Genomic DNA, 22,392 nt, shown 5'->3' with positions numbered 1-22,392 from the left:
GTGGATTATGCACACTGGAAAAGACATAATTTAAAGGACTATCTCCAGCTTAGATGGAAGGACCCTTATCAGGTACTCTTAACTAGCTCATGCACAGTGAAACTAAAGGGAACTGACTCTTGAATTAATTTCCACTCACAAAGGGCCCCTGAATTGGACTGGTCTATAGGGAGGACTGCTGACCTCAAACTCACCTTAAAACAAAGCTCAAACAGAGGAGAAACTACACTCACACTAGGACAAAAAGAAGACGACACCAGAAGTAGACAGCTAGCCCAAGATCCTGGACCTGACTTGTACGATCATTTATAATGTTTTATTTTGTTTCCTTTTTTTGTTGTTGTTGGAGTATAGTTGCTTTACAATGTTGTGTTAGTTTCTGCCACACAGCAAAGTGAATCAGCGATACATATACACACATCCCCTCCCTATTGGACCTCTCCCCCACATCACACCCAACTAGGCCATAACAGAGCACCAAGCTGAGCTCCCTGTGCTATACAGCAGGTTCCCACTAGCTATCTGTTTTACACATAGTAGTGTATTTATGTCAAACCTAATCTCTCAATTCATCCCACTCTCCCCTTCCACCCCTGTGTCCACATGTCTGTTCACTACATCTGCCTTTCTATTGCTGCCCTGCAAATAAGTTCATCTGTATCATTTTTCTATTTTCCACATATATGCGTTAATATACAATACTTGTTTTTCTCTTTCTGACATACTTCACTCTGTATGACGGACTCTAGGTCTATCCACGTCTTTACAAATGACCCAATTTAATTACTTGTTATGGCTGAGTAATATTCCATTATATATATGTACCATATCTTCTTTATCCATTCATCTGTCAATGGACATTTAGGTTGTTTCCATGTCTGGCTATTGTAAATAGTGCTGCAATGAACAGAGGGGTACATGTGTCTTTTTGAATTATGGTTTTCTCAGGGTATATGCTCAGTAGTGGGATTGCTGGGTCATATGGTAGTTCTATTTTTAGATTTTTAAGGAACCTCCATACTGTCCTCCACATGGCTGTATCAATTTACATACCCACCATCAGTGCAGGAGGGTTTCCTTTTCTCCACACCCTCTCCAACATTTGTTGTTTGTAGATTTTCTGATGATGATCATTCTGACAAGTGTGAGGTGATAACTCATTGTAGTTTTGATTTGCATTTCTCTAATAATTAGCGCTGTTGAGCATATTTTCATATGCCTCTTGGCCATCTGTATGTCTTCTTTGGTGAAATTTCTATTTAGCTCTTCCGCTCATTTTTTAATTGGTTTGCTTGTTTTTTTTGCTATTGAGCTGCATGAGCTATTTGTATATTTTGGAGAGTAGTCCCTTGCCTGTTGTTTCATTTGCCAATATTTTCTCCCATTCTGTGAGTTGCCCTTTCGTCTTCTCTATGGTTTCCTTTGTTGTGCAAAAGCTTTTAAGTTTCATTAGGTCGCATTCACTTATTTTTGTTTTTATTTTCATTACTCTAGGAGGTGGATCATAAAAGATCTTCTGTGATTTATGTCAAAGAGTGTTGGTCCTATGCTTTCCTCTAAGAGTTTTAAAGTGTCCTGTCTTACATTTAGATCTTTAGTCCATTTTGAGTTTATTTTTGTGTATGGTGTTAGGTAGTGTTCTAATTTCATTCTTTTACATGTAGTTGTCCCGTTTTCCCAGCCACATTTATTGAAGGGGTTGTATTGTCTGCATTGTATATTCTTGCCTCCTTTGTCATAGATTAGTTGACCATAGGTGTGTGGGTTTATCCCTGGGTTTTCTGTCCTGTACCATTGATCTATAATTCTGTTTTTGTGCCAGTACCATACTGTCTTGATTACTGCAGCTTTGCAGTATAGTCTGAAGTCCGGGAGCCTGATTCCTCCAGCACGATTTTCCTTTCTCAAGATTGCTTTGGCTAATCGGGGCTTTTGTGTTTCCATACAAATTGTAAAATTTTTTTGTTCTAATTCTATGAAAAATGTCATAGGTAATTTGATAGGGATTGCATTGAATCTGTAGATTGCTTTGGGTAGTATAGTCATTTTTACAATATTGATTCTTCAAATTCAGGAGCATGGTATATCCCTCCATCTGTGTCATCTTTGATTTCTTTCATCAGTGTTTTATAGTTTTCTGTGTACAGTTCTTTTGCCTCCTCAGGTAGGTTTCTTTCTAGGTATTTTATTCTTTGTGTTGCAGTGGTGAATGGAATTGTTTCCTTAATTTCTTTTTCTGATCCTCATTGTTAGTGTACAGGAATGCAAGAGATTTCTGTGCATTAATTTTGTATCCTGCAACCTTTCCAAATTCATTGATTAGTTCTAGTAGTTTTCTGGTGGCATCTTTAGGATTTCCTATGTATAGTATCATGTCATTGGCAAACAGTAACAGTTTTACTTCTTTTTTTTCAATTTGGATTCCTTTTATATCTTTTTCTTCTCTGATTGTTGTGGCTAGGACTTCCAAAACTATGTTGAATAATAGTGGCTAGACTGGTCATCCTTGTCTTGCTCCTGATGTTAAAGGAAATGCTTTCACTTTTTCACCATTGAGAATGATGTTTGCTATGGTTTTGTCATATATGGCCTTTATTATGTTGAGGTAGGTTCCCTCTATGCCCACTTTTGGGAGAGTTTTTATCATTAATGAGTGTTGAATTTTGTCAAAAGCTTTTTCTGCATCTATTGAGATGATCATATGGTTTTTATTCTTCAATTTGTTAATATTGTGTATCACATTGATTGTTTTGAGTATACTGAAGAATCCTTGCATCCCAGGACAAATCCCACTTGATCATGATGTATGATCTTTTTAGTGTGTTATTGGATTCTGTTTGCTAGTATTTTGTTGAGGATTTTTGCATCTATGTTCATCAGTGATATTGGCCTGTAATTTTCTTTTTTTATAGTATCTTTGTCTGGTTTTGGTATCAGGGTGATGGTGGCCTTGTAGAACGAGTTTGGGAGTGTTCCTCCCTCTGCAATTTTTTGGAAGAGTTTTAGAAGGATAGTTGTTAACTCTTCTCTAAATGTTTGACAAAATTCACCTGTGAAGCCATCTGTTCCTGGACTTTTATTTGTTGTAAGATTTTTAATTACAGTTTCAATTTCATTACCTGTGATTTGTCTGTTTATATTTTTTAATTCTTCCTGGTTCAGTCTTGGAAAGTTGTACCTTTCCAAGAATTCATACATTTCTTTCAGGTTGTCCATTTTATTGGCATATAGTTGCTCATAGTAGTCTATGATCCTTTGTATTTCTGTGGCATCATTTGTGATCTCCCCTTTTCACCCCTATTTTATTGATTTGAGTCTTCTCCTTTTTTTCTTGATGAGTTTGGCTAAAGGTTTATCAATTTTGTTTATCTTCTTAAAGAACAAACTTTTAGTTTTGTTGACCTTTTCCATTGTTTTCTTCACTTCTATTTCATTTATTTCTGCTCTCATCTTATGATTTCTTTCCTTCTACTAACTTTGGGTTTTCTTTGTTCTTCTTTTCCCAGTTGCTTAATGTTTTCTTGAATTTTTGTACCTTTGTGTATGAATCAAATGTTTTCCTATCATGGACACGATCCCATGTTAGTTGTAAAATCAATCCAATTGTTGGGTTTGTGGCTAATTACTCTTTCTAGGCCTTATGGGTCACCTTGGTGGTTTTCTCCACTCCAAGTCTCTTATTGGCCAGCTGTTAGGGAATTTTTTCTAGAAGAGAGAATTACAGTCATATTCAGGCCACTACTGCTATTACTAGGTGGGATCCCCTCACCTAGCTGATTAATAATATTTGCTCTGACCCTGGTCATGAATGTGAATTTTCCTCTATTACTCAAGCTCAATCAGAGCAACAAGCAAAATTTCAGCCAATAAATAAAACCTCCCACAATTTTGGGATGGATTTATGTAGTTAACACCAGGGTATGGTAATTTAAGTTTAGAGGCTCCTTTATGCTGGGAACAATTAAATCCTTCTAAGGCTAATCAGTCTAGTAACACTAGGAAAGTGAGCTGGGTACCTTATGGACAGTGCCAATATATATTTTCCCTTAATGATAAGGATTGGTACAGAACAGACTAATCAGACGACCTGAGGATATACTGAGCTACACCTAATGGAAGGTTTTGACTTAAATTCTTAATTGTGAACTTACTAATACTGCTAGATATATTATTTTCTATATTGCCTGTTTCAGAAAATTGTTGTTTCTTAAATTACCAAATGTATGACTGAGCCTCTGATAAAATGATGATATATAGTCCCATATGAGATCAATGATTGTAATATTGTAACTCTAGATGTGAAAAGGAGCAACGAGAGGGAATATTTTCCTGGATCATAAGAGACTAGTAAGACAGGTGGCCCAGAGAATTTTTGCTACTTGCAAGGCCTAGTCCTGTAAAAGCACATTGAGTCGCCTATCAGTGAAATCTTTGTCAGACTTGGAAATGAGCATTCCTAGCACCATGGGACAAAATGGTCATGAAATATCCCCCCAAACCATGGTCGAATTTATGACCATGAAGGGACCCTGCCAATTGGAAACTGGTACTTGCTATTTAACTCTATGAAGATTAAATCATGGCCATTGAAGCTGCTGACTTTCAACACCCCCTGAAAGGACTTCAGGGTGGAGGTCAGGAATGAGGCACTCTGTGCTCTGGGAAAAACTTGCAGAACAGGCCTTCAGATAGTTAGATACTTTCAGGAGAAGATTTTGTAAGCCCCAATTCTTGCATCTTCTCATACCTAGAGAAACTCTAACATCATTGATGGAGACATCTGCTTTGACTATTAAGGAGAAAATTACAACTAAAAGTCAAAATGGAGTAGCTATGGTTTAGATATCCAAGGAAATAACTAGGGACACTATGGGTGTGATTTCAGACAAGTTCTTGTATTGCTAAGAACTTGAGTTTTCTGAGCTATGTCAGACTTGGGATACCACCAGCCACTCTCAAAACAATGTCAGTTGGTGGCTGGTGACTAAAACCTTACTTTTTAAAGCTCTCCTCTTGGAACTATTACGTTTTTTACACAATGAAATTACTTCAGATCATACATTAACAAAAGGAAGGGACATGTATAATGACCAATAGCACTTGTTATCTATGTGTTAATAACCACATTAAAAGTTAAAACCTGCTTAGATAAAACTAGACAACTGGCTACCTGGCTACAAGTCTCTCCAAAGTGCCAGGCCCAGACTGGGTTTCAGCCTTATTCTCCTGAAAAGAAATAAGATCTATTTTGTCTACTAATGTCCAAATTGTCCAACTACATCTAACTGGGTCTGTTACACCTATATCAATCATACTGAGCTAATAGAAGAGTACATCAAAAATGTATATGACCATCCCAAATGGCTCCATTCCTTTGTTCAGCATAACCCAAGCACTGACTCTATCTGGACCAAGATCAAAATTGCTATCACATGTAACCTGGTTCTTACTCCTGCTTGGCCCCTGCTTACAATAATTCTTTCACTGATTTTTGACCCATGCTTTCTTAATCTACTTGTCTAGCTTGTTCTTTCTAAGGGCACAACAGTTTCCCAGACAAGATGACAGTTAGGCAGAGATTCCAGCCACTCCTTGAAACAGATCCTGCTGGAATAACAACAGAAGTCACCCTGGGCCCCTTAAAGAGACCAAGCGAGAGCTCCGTGACCCAACTAGGTAAGGTCAATAAGCCCCTTGCCAGCCTGAAGAAGCTACGGAAGACAGACCTTTGCCCTTCATCCTCCCAAAAAAGATTTCTTGTGTTCTATGTCTCTCAGGGGAAATTTGAGGTAGGAGATATGTGGGCACCAGGCCAAACAGCTGAAGTTTGTCCCCTGTGGACAGAAACTCCATAAAAGCAGAATGATGGAGGAAGCTGGGTCCTGCTCAGATAAGAGATAAAGGACCACATATTCCTCATTCTCAAAGTCAAGGAGACCTCCCTGATTACACATGTGCAGAAAAATTCCTTGGAGGTCGAAAAAGGAGGGGTGTCACCCCATAGTAAGTGATGTCAACTATCCATAGGCCTCTTCGCTAGAATACATCTTGGCTAAGAGATGCACATGCACATTAGCCAGACTTATCAAGAAAAAAAGGGAGAAGACTCAAATCAACAGAATTAGAAATGAAAAAGGAGGAGTAAAAACTGACACTGCATAAATACAAAGGATCATGAGAGATTACTACAAGCAACTATATGCTAATAAATTGGACAACCTGGGAGAAATTGACAAATTCTTTGAAAAGCACAACCTTCTGAGACTAAACCAGGAAGAAATAAAAAATATCAACAGACCAATCACAAGCACTGAAATTGAGACTGTGAATAAAAATCTTCCAACAAATAAAAGCCCAGGAACAGATGGCTTCACAGGTGAATTCTATCAAACATTTAGGAAGAGTAAACAGCTATCCTTTTCAAACTCTTTCAAAATATATCAGAGGGAGGAACACTCCCAAACTCATTCTATGAGGCCACCATCACCCTGATGCCAAAACCAGACAAAAAAGTCACAAAGAAAGAAAACTACAGGCCAATATCACTGAAGAACATAGAAACAAAAATCCTCAACAAATACTAGCAAACAGAATCCAACAGCACATTAAAAGGATCATACACCATGATCAAGTGGGATTTATCCCAGGAATGCAAGGATTCTTCAATATACACAAATCAAACAATGTGATAAATCATATTAACAAATTGAAGGAGAAAAACCATATGATCATCTCAGTAGATGCAGAAAAAGCTTTTGACAGAATTCAACACCCATTTATGATAAAAACCCTCCAGAAAGTATGCATAGAGGGAACTTACCTCAACATTATACAGGCCATATATGACAAACCCACAGCCAACATGATTCTCAGTGGTGAAAAACTGAAACAGTTTCCTCTAAGATCAGGAACAAGACAAAGTTGTCCACTCTCAGCACTATTATTCAACATAGTTTTGGAAGTTTTAGCCACAGAAATTAGAGGAGATAAAGAAATAAAAGGAATCCAAATCAGAAAAGAAGTAAAGCTGTCACTGTTTGTAGATGACATGGTACTATACATAGAAAATCCTAAAGGTGCTACCAGAAAACTACTAGAGGTAATCAATGCATTTGGTAAAGTAGCAGGATACAAAATTAATGCACAGAAATATCTGGCATTCCTATACACTAATGATGAAAAATCTGAAATAGAAATTAAGGAGATACTCTCATTTACCATTGCAACAAAAAGAATAAAATACATAAGAATAAACCTACCTAAGGAGACAAGAGACCTGTATGCAGAAAATTATAAGACACTGATGACAGAAATTAAAGTTGATACAAACAGATGGAGATATATACCATGTTCTTGGATCAGAGGAATCAACATAGTGAAAATGACTATACTACCCAAGCAATCTACAGATTCAGTGCAATCCCTATCAAACTACCAATGGCATTTTTCATAGAACTAGAACATGAAATTTCACAATTTGTATGGAAACACAATAGACCCTGAATAGCCAAAGCAATCTTGAGAAAGAAGAACAGAGCTGAAAGAATCATGCTCCTAGACTTCAGACTACACTACAAAACTACAGTAATCAAGACAGTATGGTAATGGCACAGAAACAGAACTATAGATTAATGGAACAGGATAGAAAGACAAGAGATGAACCCATGTAGGTATGGTCACCTTATCTTTGATAAAGGAGGCAAGAATATACAATGGAGGAAAGACAGCCTCTTTAATAATTGGTGCTGGGAAAACTGGACAGCTACATGTAAAAGAATGAAATTAGAACACTCCTTAACACCAAATACAAAAATAAAGTCAAAATCGATTAAAGACCTAAATATAAGGCTACACACTAAAAAATTCCTAGAGGAAAACATAGGCAGAACACTCTATGATATAAATCACAGCAAGATCTTTTTGACCCACCTCTTACACAAATGGAAATAAAAACAAAAATAAACAAATGGGACTAATGTAACTTAAAAGCTTTTGCACAGCAAAGGAAACCATACACAAGATGAACAGACAACCTCAGAATGGGAGAAAATATTTGCAAATGAAGCAACTGACAAAGGATTAACCTCCAAAATTTACAAGCAGCTCATGCAGCTCAATATCAAGAAAACAAACAACCCAATCCATAAATGGGCAGAAGACCTAAATAAACATTACTCCAAAGAAGATATACAGATTGCCAACAAACACATGAAAGGATGCTGAACATCACTAATCATTAGAGAAATGCAAATCTAAACTGCAATGAGGTATCACCTCACACCAGCCAGAAAGGCCATCATCAAAAAATAAATGTTAGAGAGCATGTTGAGAAAAGGGAACCCTCTTGCACTGTTGGTGGGAATGTAAATTGATACAGCCACTAATGAGAACAGTATGGAGGTTCCTTAAAAAACTAAAAATAGAACTACCATACGACCCAGCAATCCCACTACTGGGCATATACCCTGAGGAAACCATATTTCAAAAAGAGTCATGTACCACAATGTTCATTGCAGCTGTATTTACAATAGCCAGGACATGGAAGCAACCTAAGTGTCCATCGACAGGTGAATGGATAAATAAGATGTGGCACATGTATACAATGAACTATTACTCAGCCATAAAAAGAAACGAAATTGAGTTATTTGTAGTGCGGTGGATGGATCTAGAGACTATCATGCAGAGTGAAGTAAGTCAGAAAGAGAAAAACAAATACTACATGCTAACACATATACATGGAATTAAAAAAAAATGTTTCTGAAGAACCTAGGGGCAGGACAGGAATAAAGACGCAGACGTAGAGAATGGATTTGTGGACATGGGGAGGGTGAAGGGTAAGCTGGGATGAAGTGAAAGAGTGGCATGGACATATATACCCTGCCAAATGTAAAATAGATAGCTAGTGGGAAGCAGCCACATATCACAGGGAGATCAGCTCGGTGCTTTGTGACCACCTAGAGAGGTGGGATAGGGAGGGTGGGACGGAGTCACAAGAGGGAGGAGATATAGTGATATATGTATATGTATAGCTGATTCACTTTGTAATAGAGCAGAAACTAACACACCATTGTAAAGCAATTATACCCCAATAAAGATGTTAAAAAAATTATTAAAGTTAAGGTAGTTGAGAGTCCAGTGATAAATAATACTTCTGAAAATCATTTGAAATGTATATATTATCAAATTGTACTGTAGAAGTAAGAAAATTATTTTACTTCTTTATGTAAATGGAAGTCTGTTCTTCCTTCTATGCTCTCAATGAAATCTACATTTAATCAGAGCTATAAAATGTGCTATAGTATAGGCTGGTGTCCTATCAATCTAGGATTTCTTATAGAACCAAAACCTTTGAGAATATAGCTAACATTTTTGCATATGGAAAAAGAAATAGTTGTAATGGATAAGAAATTTACAGAGAAATTATAAACATTGTCTAAGAAAAAATTATGCTTGTTACTACACCTAACTTTGTATTTTAAATGTAAGTTATTATTTTTAATATTTGTGGCAGAGTCCACTAGCATCTATTCACTTCTTCCTGGCACTCAGTCACACTACATTTCTGGGTCTCGCTTGCAGTTACTGGTGGCTGAGCAAGTAAGACTTTCCCAATGGAAATCAAGTAGAAATGATATGATGAGCCACTTTCAAGCTTGACACATTTCACCTCTTATGTGTACTTTGTACTTTTTCCTGCTAGCTGATGGCAGATGACAGGGATGGCTTTATAGGATGCCAACACCACAAAATGAAAGGATCCCAGGTCCCCAAACACCAAATAGAGGAAAGCCCTTCTCCCGTTAACTTGAAAACCCACTATTGAGTTACGACTTCTCTTGTCTTCATCTTGAAATGTTTGGGTCTTTTTGTTATAGCAACCTATCATATTCTAGCCAGAACAGAGCTATATTGAGGCCTTTATGCCTGTTTAATATCCAACTATATTCCATATTCTCAGACCTGGCTCAAATTCACTATCTTCTGTGCAGCCTTCCTATTACTTTTATCTTGACGTAAATCGTATCTTCCTGACCAGATTTCTTATACTAATCTATTGACTATTAATTAGAGCGAAACATCTGCCTGTAGGCTTCTTGGCCATCGAATCAGAATAAGTTCCATATTCTTACTTCCAGTGGGGCCAAATCATGGATGGAAAGAAAGATTTCTCTAGTGTTAAATTCTAAAATATGTTTCAAACATGGAACTTCATATAGGGAAGACAGTGATATATAATAGAAAATGCGCTCAACAACATGCCTGCAACAAATGTAATGAATAAATGCAATAGTATTGTAAGTTATAGCATCTTTTGATTGTCATGGTTGGCAGCCCTGCAGGGTGCCAAAGTGAAACATAGTAAACAAGTAATTGATGTTTTCCCGCCTCAATCCAAAGATCAGTCTTATACTTATTTGACAACACATTGTTTAGTAATTCTCCATAAGATATAATATCTGTATGCCAGATTAAAAAAAAAAAGAATTGAACAGCTATCAATTGTGATTGTCATCAAGTCTGACCTCGAAGACAGCAAGTTCTGAGTTGTTGGTTGATGGTGAATCCATTGCATTTGAGACCAGAAAAGCATATGCTTTGACTGCTATCATTTTGTGGACATTAGGAAACCTAATCTAGACTGTTTATTAATAGAAGGCTTTCAAAGACACCTGATGAAACAGTCAGAATATACACAAACATGCACACACACACACAGATTTCTGGGTCTGTTCCAACTTGCTTAAGATCACAGAGTCATTCTGTGCAGTGTAACTGTATTACATTCTAAAGCAGATATTATCATTGCAGTTGAATAAATATCTGCATTGCCATGTCTAGTTTGAGCAATACAGATTCCTGGTGAATCTGAATAAAATAATTATTTGGAAATACATCCATCAAGATGGGTTTACTAAATATGAACCAATTACATTTTGAAAGACAACTGATGTTATTTTATAATAGATTATACTAGTCTTAGGTCTAATAATATTTAGGTGCCAGGCTCAACTGTTGATTGAGGCCATTGTTAATTTGTGACATATCATTATTTTACTATGGGGACTTGTCCATCATTTATTATAGGGAAATGTCAACAAGGTTATGTAGAAGTGGTATCAGATCATTAAAATGTTAAGAAATTGAACACAGTCTAATTTTGTGACACATATTCTCCAGCACAATATCTTATATATAGAAGTTGCACCAATTACTTTGTCTCAATTATATGTTGATTTGGTTTCTCTTGTTTTTTAGAATTTAAAGTATTTCACAACTAATTTTTGTAACTCTTAGTTTAAAAATTACAAAAATAAGATTGAGATAATGAATTCCTAAAAAAGAAAAAAATATTTAATTTTAGTTTATCAAATATAGCCGCTAAATAATGTTTCTGTAAATTTGAATTTGGAAGTTGAGATATAATTTCTACAATTCTCACATAAAAGAAGCTCAAAAATATTTTGTAAAACCTAAATCATGTAGACTTTGTCTAAAGGCCTTTCTAAGTTTAGTGGTTTCTGTATTATCATTATAACAAAGAAAATTAGCTTAGCATAGCTGTGCTCACTAAGTACCATACAAGTTCCAAAGCCTGCCACTGCACAAGTTAATTGTTTTACTGACAGCTGTACCTACTACTGGTCCTCTGGGTCAGTTGCTAATAATTGTTAAATTGTCCTTTTGTTACTTTAATGGTCACGAGCTACTTTAAATTTCCATTCTGGTTTCTGTTTGTGCATCTTTAAAATATTTTATGTTCTTAATTAGCATATATTAATTAATAATTCCTGAACTATTTTCCCTGAGTAATTTAACAACAAACCCAATTTTAAAAGCTTCTCATCAAGATAGAGAAACAGGTAGTTGAAAGTTTACTGAAAGCTTGTGTTCCCACAGATCATTCAGGAAAGAAAAAACACTTGCAGTTGATATTGGAATATATAATTCATGATGGTGTTTTTGTAAATTAAGCATGGGTTTAAGTTATTAAAGCATTAGAGAAAAATTAGAAATTTCCCATAATCCTATCATTTTAACAAATAATTTCATTTTATAAATTTCCTTTGAGTATGTGTCCATAGGTACACAATTAAATGTATTCAGAATGTTTTTCTGTACTATGTTGCAATAGTAACCTGTTACTTAGTAGAAGAGTTTTGCTTAGATTTCTAATGATAAACACTATTTTTATATCTCCATTATGAAATTAAACATCTCATCATATACAAAAAAAATTGAGCAATATTTACCTTTCTAAATTGTATTTAAATTTAATATATGGCTTCTGTTTATGAAATCATTTCTCCAGTGCCTTTTTTAAACACTGTTTTCATATTTTTTGAGCATTCACTAGTTATGAGGAATGGCCTGAGGTCAAATGTACTTTTAAATCTGGACTGCAATGATTTATTCATAGGTAATTCACTCAAAGCTTTTTCAGTGTTTAAAAAAACAAAACAACAACAACAAAACTACATGAAAAAGATTCACTAAGTATGGTAAAGGGTACAAGTAATGTGATTTTTAAATTATGCACAAAAATAGGATTGTTTGAAGTGTTGAAATAATCTTTTTATTGAGAAGCAAATATGAATTGACTTTGAAATCTTTATGTCTATGGGAGGAAGTTTGCATTTCCATTTCTATGATATTTTCTCATTCCAAATAAGATAAAAAAACTTAGTGAATTAAATGGTTGACATAGCATGAATAGGAATATGCCTATAGACCTTTACAGTTCCCTTTAGTTTATCTTCGTTATCTGAAGATTTTACTTTTTCTATCTAGATATTCTACATATAAATCTCTTGGACAGTTTAACATGAATTAGATACACCAGTTCTTTATTATAGGGGAAAAAAATCCACCAATACTTTCCAGTGTCCTAGTATGAGATGTTGGCCACAGAGATGAACCGACCAATATGTGTATTCATTTGGTGAGACTGGCTTTCTTGATAAGTGTAAATTGAAGCCATTTTTCTAATTATTCGTAATAACAATTATTTACATATATAATGATTTATAACCTATAACATCCATGTATTTTAAAGCTGAATCTTCTCAAAAAATGCTGTCATAAAGGGTAAAGGAAAGAAACACTGACATTTATTTCCAGCCAATTATTTTCAGAATATTTTACATTTAATTCTCACAAGTTTTCAAAATAAGTGTTGTGGTATCCTCATTTTACGAGGGTGAAACAGCAGTTCAGAGAGGTTTTAAACTTGTCCAATAGTACAGCTTTAGTAAAGTGCTGAGCCAGCATAGAATTAAGCCTCAAGGACTATATAGTTCCAAATCCTTAAGGACTGATGCCTCATCTTAAAAAGATTATATCAACAAAATTGCCTATAATGTATGGAACATGCTTAATCAATATTCATTTCATGAAATAACCTCTCTTTCCTGTATCGCCATCCCTGTAATATCTTCTTAAAGTCGCTCTCATAGAAATAGTGTTCCGAGTTAAAGAAGTGTATTTTATTGATATTTTCAAAGAGTGGCTGCTATTTTGTTCATTTTCAGTTTTTTTCCCCAAAGGGAATGTATAGATGAAATCCATATAAATCAAGTTCTATATAATGAGAAAAAGTTTGGACAGACTAAAACACAAGTATGCTGTAACACATGAAGGAATAATTTTTCTTCTCTTCATAATTTTATTTTTAGAATGTTGTTTTGAACTAAATTAGGTGAATAAATTTGAGTTACACAGGTCAGAGGTGTATTGTGTATACTTTGACAATAATCTGTCTGCTTTAGCAATGATTCACTATATTGATATTTATGATCTTCAAATAAATAAACTGATGTTTGCTTAATAATGTGGCTGATAAATGGCATACTGACTGCCATATCAGTAAACAAAGGATGTCACAGTCATCAGCGATTGCAGCCACTGCCAACGGTGAGTTGGTGAGCCCTGAGGAAACTCAGGACATGAAAATACAGGATAGTGGTCCCAGGTAGCTGAGATACATATCATGAGGAATGATTTCAGTGAGCCCAGACTCTTGCATCTTCCCATACATAGGAAAATGCTAAATTACTTAACTTGAGATATCTAGTTTTCTTTAATTAACAGTAATCTTTTGACATCCAGACTACCTGCCCTTTGTTGCAAAACTTTTATAATATATAACCTGGTTTCCCTCCTTGCCTCCTTGAAGCAGTTCTCTCAGGGTTACTTGAGATGCTGCCTCCCAAGATTGAAGTCCTAAAAATTCCCACCAAATAGAACATAACTCTCAACTTTTAGGTCGTGAATATTTTTTAAGCCAGCAGTAGTATATATTTGTGTATGGTATACAATCAAAATATTGTTTCTGCAAATTACTAAGTGAATTATTTTTTCCTCTATCTCCTTCAAGTATGGTTATGCCATTCATTTGTAACATAGTTAGGTATTTTTGTAGTATTATTATTTTTTGTATTCCATTTTGGGCTCCCCCTACATCCTGGTTTTGTCATATATTTTTGTTTGAGGGTACATCCTATAAGACAGTGCTACACAGAAAAGTATACTTAAAGAAGTATCATCCCTTTTACATTCTTTCATTTCCATTCCTACCCACATTATATTGGTAACCAATCTCATTATTTTCTGATTTATTTTTCTGATATTTCTTTTGAAGAGATTAGTGGATAAATGTGTTTTATTCATTGCCCTTTTTTCTTACATAAAGGATCGCATACTATAGGTACTCTTTCACATATCCTTTTTTTCATGATTGTACAAATGATTTTTTATTTAAAAATACAAAATAAATGATCTATAAGCATGGACAATGAAAATCATTATATATTGTCAACTGAAACCAGTAATTGAGGATTATAGTGAGTTTCTTAAATATCAGACAGCCTTTTCTTCATTTTCTTCAATTGACTTCTCTGAAATTATTGGTGAGAAACATTGTCTCAAGCATCCTGTCATAGTTCATTAGTAATGGTGAAGCACTGTTCTAGGAATTAGAACTTATCACCCTCTATACCATCCATTCCACTGATTTCCAGGATCTTTCTCTTCTTTAGCATCCAATAAAGAAGTTCTTACAAACTTAGTTGGATCAGTAATTCCCTTCTGCACCATATTCACAAAAGCTCCAAGCATAGCATCATAACCAACTTCTGAGGAATTTAGCATAATTTTCTCAATTATCAATAATTTTTCAACATCTACATTCTTAACAATGATAAGTACAAGAATTTTGAGTGTTCTTTTAATAATTTCTGTATCATTTTTAAAAATCTTCATTAGCTATAATTAGTGAGTCTAAGGCTGAAATGTAGCAAAGCAGAACACAACCCCCTCCCAGAACAATGCTTTGTTTAACAGCAACTCATGGAACATCAAGGGCATCTGTAAATATTTTTTCATTCACTGCAGCATAACTTGTTTAATTAACCTTCAGCACAGCTATTCTACTGAAAATTTTGCTAGAGTCCACTCAGTTTTTCCTTTTCACATTCTTTAATTATGATATCTGACTGCTCATTGATTTCTTGAATATGTTTTTCAATTTGAGACTGCTAACTTTTTCCTTTTAAGAGCAGAACTTCATCTTTGGTCATAATGACCTCTCCAACTTTTCCTAAGTCATGAGTCTGAAAATCATCATCATCATGATTTAGGGTCAATCTCTCTTCTCTGAACACTGAACCACCACTAGCTATTGCCATGTTTTTAAACAGGTTTTTTTCTATTGTCACAAACACCTGGAGCTTTGACTGCTACAATCTGAAGACCAACTTTTAGCCTATTCAAAAGGAGTGTATTTAGAGCCTCTCCATCAACATCTTCAGCAATTAGTATCAAGGGCTACAATGAACATTGGCAATTTCAAGGGCCAGTATAATAGACTAGATACTTTCTTTTCAGTCAATAGAACACAGGCATCCTGAAATACACATTTCTGATCTTTTGATGTATATAAAATATGAAGAAATATAAACTTCAACTTAATAATTTATAATTTCTAGTTCATCATTCGGGGATTTTCTATCCTTTAACATGTCTACACCATTTATTCCAATCTTTTTCATTGCATTGGAAATTATATTGCCAATTTCTTTGTTTGCAGAAATCTTAGCAATCAGCAATTTCTTAAAGGGTTGGTACAAGTTTAGACTGTGTCCTAAGTTCAGCAATTACAGCACCTATATCTAACATTACACCTCTTCTGATTTCCACCGGCTAAACACCTTTGCTAATCTTCTCTAAGCCATCTTTGGTAATAGAGTATATCAGTAGGGCAGCAGTGGTGGTGGGCCTATGGTCTTTTTATTTGTATCATTGGCAATATTTTTAACAAATATGCTTTTTCTGTCTCTGTGAATGGCTGCTTAAGTCTTTTTCTTATTTTGCCATTGGGTTTTTGATTCCTTTTTCTTCAGTTTTAAGAGTTCTTTATGTATTAGGGATATTGGCTCTTGTGTTACACATTGCAAATGTTTTCTCCCAGTTAATAAATTGTCTGTGATATTGCTCATGTTATTGTCTTAGCTTCTTTTTTTTAACTTTCACTTTCACGTAGTCAAATTTATCAATGTTTTCTTTCATTTCCTCTAGAGTTTGTGAAATAGAAAGTATTTTCTTATTGTGAGGAGAAAGAGAAATTCATACCAGTGTTCTTCTAGTTCTTGTTTTCATTTTTTATATTTGCATTCCTGATCAATTTGGAGTTTATTTTGGTATATGGTGTGTGATATTTATCAAATTTTATTTTTTTCCAAATGGCCACCCAGTTGTTCTACAACCATTAATTAAAAAGTCCACCTTTGCCTCATTGATGCCCCACAGATTACCTTGATCATATAATAAGCTTCCTTATGTATTTGAATCTACTTCTGGGTTTTCCATTCTGTTCCTCTGTTCTCTTTATCTATTCATGTGCCAGTACCACACTATTTTAATTGCAGCTACTTTGAAGTATATCTTTATAGCTTTCTATCTAGCAGGGCTAATATCCTTTCATAGATTTTCTTTTTCAGTGTTTTCCTGCCTCTTCTTGTATGTTTGTTTTTCCATATGAACTTTATTATTATTTTCTACACCATAAAAAAGGCTGCTAATATTTTGATTAAGATTGAGCTAATTTTATAAGTTAATTAAGGGAGAACTGACATCTTTATAATGTTGAATAGTCTCATACAGGAAGAGGGGATGTCTCTTTACTTGTTCAAGTATACTTTTACTTCTTTCAGGTATGTTTTAAAGTTTTCCTTATAGAGGTAGCACATATTTCTTTTTAAGCTTATTCCAAAATATTTAATCTTCTTTGCTGCAGTTGTTAAAGGGGTTTTCTCTACCCATTCATATCTTTCTTAGACTACTTAAGAAACTCCCAGCAATCATCCATATCTTCCTTCAATCCTTTCTCTACACCAGATTCAGGGTGATCTTTTAAAAATGTAAATTTGTTCATTTTCTTTCAAAGTCCTTCAGAAGCTTCTACATTAAGATGAAGACCAAGTTCTTAGCTAAGCTTAACAAGTCTTCCATCTTCTGGCCTATACAGCCACTTCTCTGTGGACTTTGACCACACTGGCCATTTTTCTTTCTGTGGGGCCTTTGCCACCTACTCCCTCAGCCTGAAATGTTCCTCTGCACTTAACCACTATTCACTCACCTAGTGGCCTCTTAGTCACTTTTCATTACTCAGATCAGTTACTATCTTGAGGATATCTTTCCTGATCCCTAAATTCAGCAAACATTTTGCAAGCTCTCATAGAACCTATAATTTTTATTAGCATTCCCTGCAGTTGTAATTAAATAGTTAATTAGGTTATAAATTGATTAATAAAAACTTACAGGGAAAGAATTATTTCTTTGGTGGTTGCCAGAGAGTGTTGTGTATTATAGACACTCACTGAATGAAGAAAGTAAACGTGTCTTTTTAAACAAGTATTACATGTTAAGTTGTATTGAATAAGTATTTATTATATTTACAGACCTGGAGATATCTGTAAGCTTTTGAAATAAATTAGATAAAGATATATTTATAATTATAAAATATCAGTGAAGTTTTTGGTCCTCTTCTTTACTTTTTTGAGTATTTGTGCAAAATCAATTAAGTACTAGTAATTTTATTTTATTTTATTTCTTACAGAAAAGCATTGTCAGCACTTAAATGTACTATAACTAAAATATTAGATGAAGTATAATAGATTAATCCTATAAATATTCACAAGAAACTGCTCATTCTTTATACATCCCAGTAGGCTTTGGAATCTAATGCAGAAAAGGCAGAAGGTAATAGGTTTGATAATTTGGTAAATTAAAAATAAAGCCGTAGTCTTAATTTTCTTTTATGTTTGTAAGTGCATCAAAAAGTGAATTTATTTTTTCAGAAATGTAAAATATTTAAAAGGAATCTATCATTTTGTCTCCATTATGGAATAACTACTGTCTCTGCTTACCAATATTTATTTTTTGGTACATATAGGTTTAAAATAGTTCTAAGAAGAGTACACTTAAAAATGGTACTCTGGAAGAGTCATGCAGAGTTTGGGTCAAGAAGGCAGAATAGGAGGACCTGGGGTTCACTTATCCCCACAAGTATATCAAGAATGCAGCTACAAGTGGAACAATTCACACTGAGCACCTGCTGAGCACTAGCAGAGGACCTCAGACACCTAAAAGGACAAGAAAAGACCCTCGCGTAACTGGGTAGGACAAAAGAGAGAAAAGAAAGAAAAAGAAAAGAGGAAACAGGATTAGCTCCTCCTCTTGCAGAGGAGCTGAAGGAGATGAGAGGTTAACATAACTGGAGAGGCCCCCTCACTGGCAGCTCCATCAGCTGAGATGGAGGGAAGCTTTGGGGGCTATCGGAGGAAATTGTAGCAGCGGGCCTGTGGCAGGTAGGACAGTCTGTGCCACAGTTTTGGGCACCCCAGCCTGAGACAGGGGTCTGCCAGTGCTGGCGGGGGTTGGGTGCTGAAACATGGGGTTTGGAGAGCAGACCCAAGTAGAGGACTGCTATTGGCTGCATGGAGACAGCCTGAGGGGATGGGAACGAGGGGCTCCACAGCCAGGAATGCTCCTGGAGGAAGCATGGACTGCAATGGAAGGCATCAGTGCTGAGTGGCACACGAAGGGCAGGGCCACCATTGAGGCCTCTCTCCTCACACACCAGCCCCTGCTCCATGGGTAATGAGAGGGACTCCCACCAAAGCAAGCACTCATGCACCAATCAGTCACCACCTTTTGCCCCCCCACCTAAGCAAGCAAGAGTGACCCAGTCAGTAGCTGCATGCCCCATCCCACTAAAATGGGCCATCCTGCTCCCAGTCCCTGCCTTCACCTCATCTCTCCTGGGTGGGGAGCAGATGCCTGAGGGTGACACACATACAGAGGTGGGACCAAAACCAAAGCTGAACCCCAGGGGCTATGTGACTAAGGAAGAAGAGCTGAAATCTCTCACTGCACCTGCACATGCTGCAGATTAAACCACTGTGATCAGCTTGGTAAACCCAGCACCTGCAGAACATCTGAATGGACAATGGGGTGCTTCCACAACTGAGACTGGTCTAGCTTTAGCAACTGTAGACTTTGTGGGCACGTGTACATGAAAGTAGGGCCAGGTCAGAGTCTGATCTGCCCCTACAGTGCCCACAGTGTGTCCAGAGACCTAATAAGAGGTCTTGGAGAGCCTTCAAGGGAGGCAGGGGTTGGCTATGGCTCACTGTGGGGGCAAGGACACTGATAGCAGAGGACCCAGGGAAGTTTTTAACTTATTCATTTATTATTTTTATTTCTTACATTTTTTAATATATATTGTATTTCTTTATTTTTATATTATTTTTTGTTTTTGGGGGGTTTGGTTTGGGGAGGTTTTTTGGTTGTTGTTGTTTCTTTGCTTTTTTGTTTGGGTTTTTCTGTTTTTTGTTTTTGTTAGTTTTGTTTTTATTGTTTGTTTTGGTTTCTGGTTTTTTTGTTTCATTGTTTACTTTGTTTCTGTGTTGTTTTTTGTTTTTATTGTTTGTCTTGGTTTTTGTTTGTCTGTTTGAATGTTTTGTTTTGGCTGTGCCACAAAGCTTGTGGTGTCTAGGTTCCCCTGCTGGGGGCTGAACCTGAACTCCCAAGGGGGAGAACCGAGTCCTGGCCACTGTACTGCTAGGGAATTCCCGGCCTCAGGGAATATTAATTAGCATGAGCTCTCCTGGAGGTCCCCATCTTGGCACTATGACCCAGCTGCAACCAACTGCCTGCAAATTCCAGTGCTAGAACACCTCAGGCCAAACAACCAGAAACACAGGAACACAGCCCAACCCATCAGCAGAAAAGCTGGCTAAAGTCATGCTAAGCTCACAGACACACCAAAACACACCACTTGACATGGCCCTGATCACCAGAGGGACAAGGCTCAGCTCCACCCATCAGAGGGCAGGCCCCAGTCCCTCCCACCAGGAGGCCTACACAATCCCTGGGACCAAGCTCACCCACCAGGGGCAGACACCAGAAGCAAAAGGAACTACAACCCTGCAGCCTGTGGAAAGGACACCACAAACACAGCAGAAAAAGTAAGACAACAAAGAAATATGCTGCAGAAGAAGGAGCAAGGTAAAAACCTGTAAGACCAAGAAAATGAAGAGGAGACAGGCAATCTACCTGAAAAAGAATTCAGAGCAATGATAGTAAAGATGATCCAACATCTCTGAAAAAGAATGGAGGCAGGGATCCAGAAGATACAAGAAATGTTTAACAAGGACCTAGAAGAACTAAAGAACAAACAGTGATAAACAATACAATAACTGAAATGAAAATACACTGGAAGGAATCAATAGCAGAATAACTGAGGCAGAAGAAAGGCTAAGTAAGCTGGAGGATAGAATGGTGGAAATCACTGCCATGGAACAGAATAAAGAAAAAAGAATGAAAAGAAATGAGGACAATCTCAGAGACCTCTGGGACAAGAAAAACACACCAACATTAGAATTACAGGGGTCCCAGAGGAAGAAGAGAAAGAGAAAGAGACTGAGAGAATGTTTGAAGGAATTATATTAGGAAACTTCCCTAACATGGGAAAGGAAATAGTTATCTACATCCAGGAAGTGCAGAGAGTCCCATACAGGATAAACCCAACAAGGAACATGCTGAGACACAAATTAATCAAACTAACAAAAATTAAATACAAAGAAAAATATTAAAAGCAGCAAGGGAAAAGCAACAAATAAGATACAAGGGAATCCCCATAAAGTTAACAGCTGTTTTTAAAGAAGAAACTCTACAGGCCAGAAGGAGTGGCAGGATATATTGAAAAGGAAAAACCTACAACCAAGAATAATTTACACAGCAAAGCTCTCATTCAGATTTGATAGAGAAATCACAAGCTTCAGAGACAAGCAAAAGCTAAGAGAATTCAGCACCACCAAACCAGCTTTAAAACAAGTGCTAAAGGAACTTCCTTAGGTGAGAAACACAGGAGAAGAGAACAAAAGAGGAAGGGAAGAAAAAAGATCTACAGAAACAAACCCAAAACAATTAAGAAAATGTCAATAGGAACATACATATTGATGACTATCTTAAATGTAAATGGTTTAAATGCTCCAACCAAGACACAGACTGGCTGAAGGGATACAAAAACAAGACCCGTATATATGCTATCTACTAGAGACCCACTTCTGACCTAGGGACACGTACAGACTGAAAGTGAGGGGATGGAAATAGATACTCCATGCAATACTCATATCAGATAAAATAGTCTTTAAAATAAAGACTATTACAAGAGACAAGGAAGGACACTACATAATGATCAAGGGATCAATCCAAGAAGAAAATATAACAATTGTAAATATATATGCACCCCACATAGTGAGCACCTCAATACAAAGGCAAATTCTAACAGTTATAAAAGGGGAAATCAACAGTAACAGAAAAATAGTGGGGAACTTTAACACCTCACTTACACCAATGGACAGATCATCCAGACAGAAAATTAATAAGGAAACAGAAGCCTTAAATGACACATTAGACCAGATAGACTTAATTGATATTTATAAGACATTCCATCCGAAAGCAACACAATACAACTTTCTTCTCAAGTGCACATGGAATATCCTCCAGGATAATCACATCTTGGATCACAAATCAAGCCTGGGTAAATTTAAGAAAATGGAAATCATATCAAGCATCTTTTCTGACCACAACACTATGAGATTATAAATCTATTACAGGAAAAAAAAGAGTTAAAAGCACAAACACATGGAGGCTAAAAAATATGTTACTAAATAATCAATTGATCACTTAAGAAATCAAAGAGGAAATAAAAAAAAATACCTAGAGACAAATGGTAACAAAACCCCAGTGATCCAAAACCTATGTGACACAGTAAAAGCAGTTCTAAGAGGGAAGCTTATAAGAATACAATCTTACCTCAAAAAAAAGAAA

General features: G+C 36.0%; 1 protein-coding gene and 1 pseudogene across 16 annotated transcripts in view; both read right to left on the bottom strand.

Annotated features, from left to right (window-relative positions):
• GRIA4 (glutamate ionotropic receptor AMPA type subunit 4) overlaps nt 1–22,392 on the bottom strand; it is a 525,267-nt gene that overhangs the window by 397,423 nt on the left and 105,452 nt on the right. The window lies entirely within an intron of this gene.
• On the bottom strand, nt 14,723–16,142 carry LOC132597770 (60 kDa heat shock protein, mitochondrial pseudogene; annotated as a pseudogene).

Source organism: Globicephala melas, chromosome 8, assembly GCF_963455315.2.
Source record: "Globicephala melas chromosome 8, mGloMel1.2, whole genome shotgun sequence".
NCBI classification, from domain to species: domain Eukaryota; kingdom Metazoa; phylum Chordata; class Mammalia; order Artiodactyla; family Delphinidae; genus Globicephala; species Globicephala melas.
The sequence above is the reverse complement of the archived record's forward strand: the minus strand, read 5'-3'. Positions and strand labels throughout refer to the sequence as shown.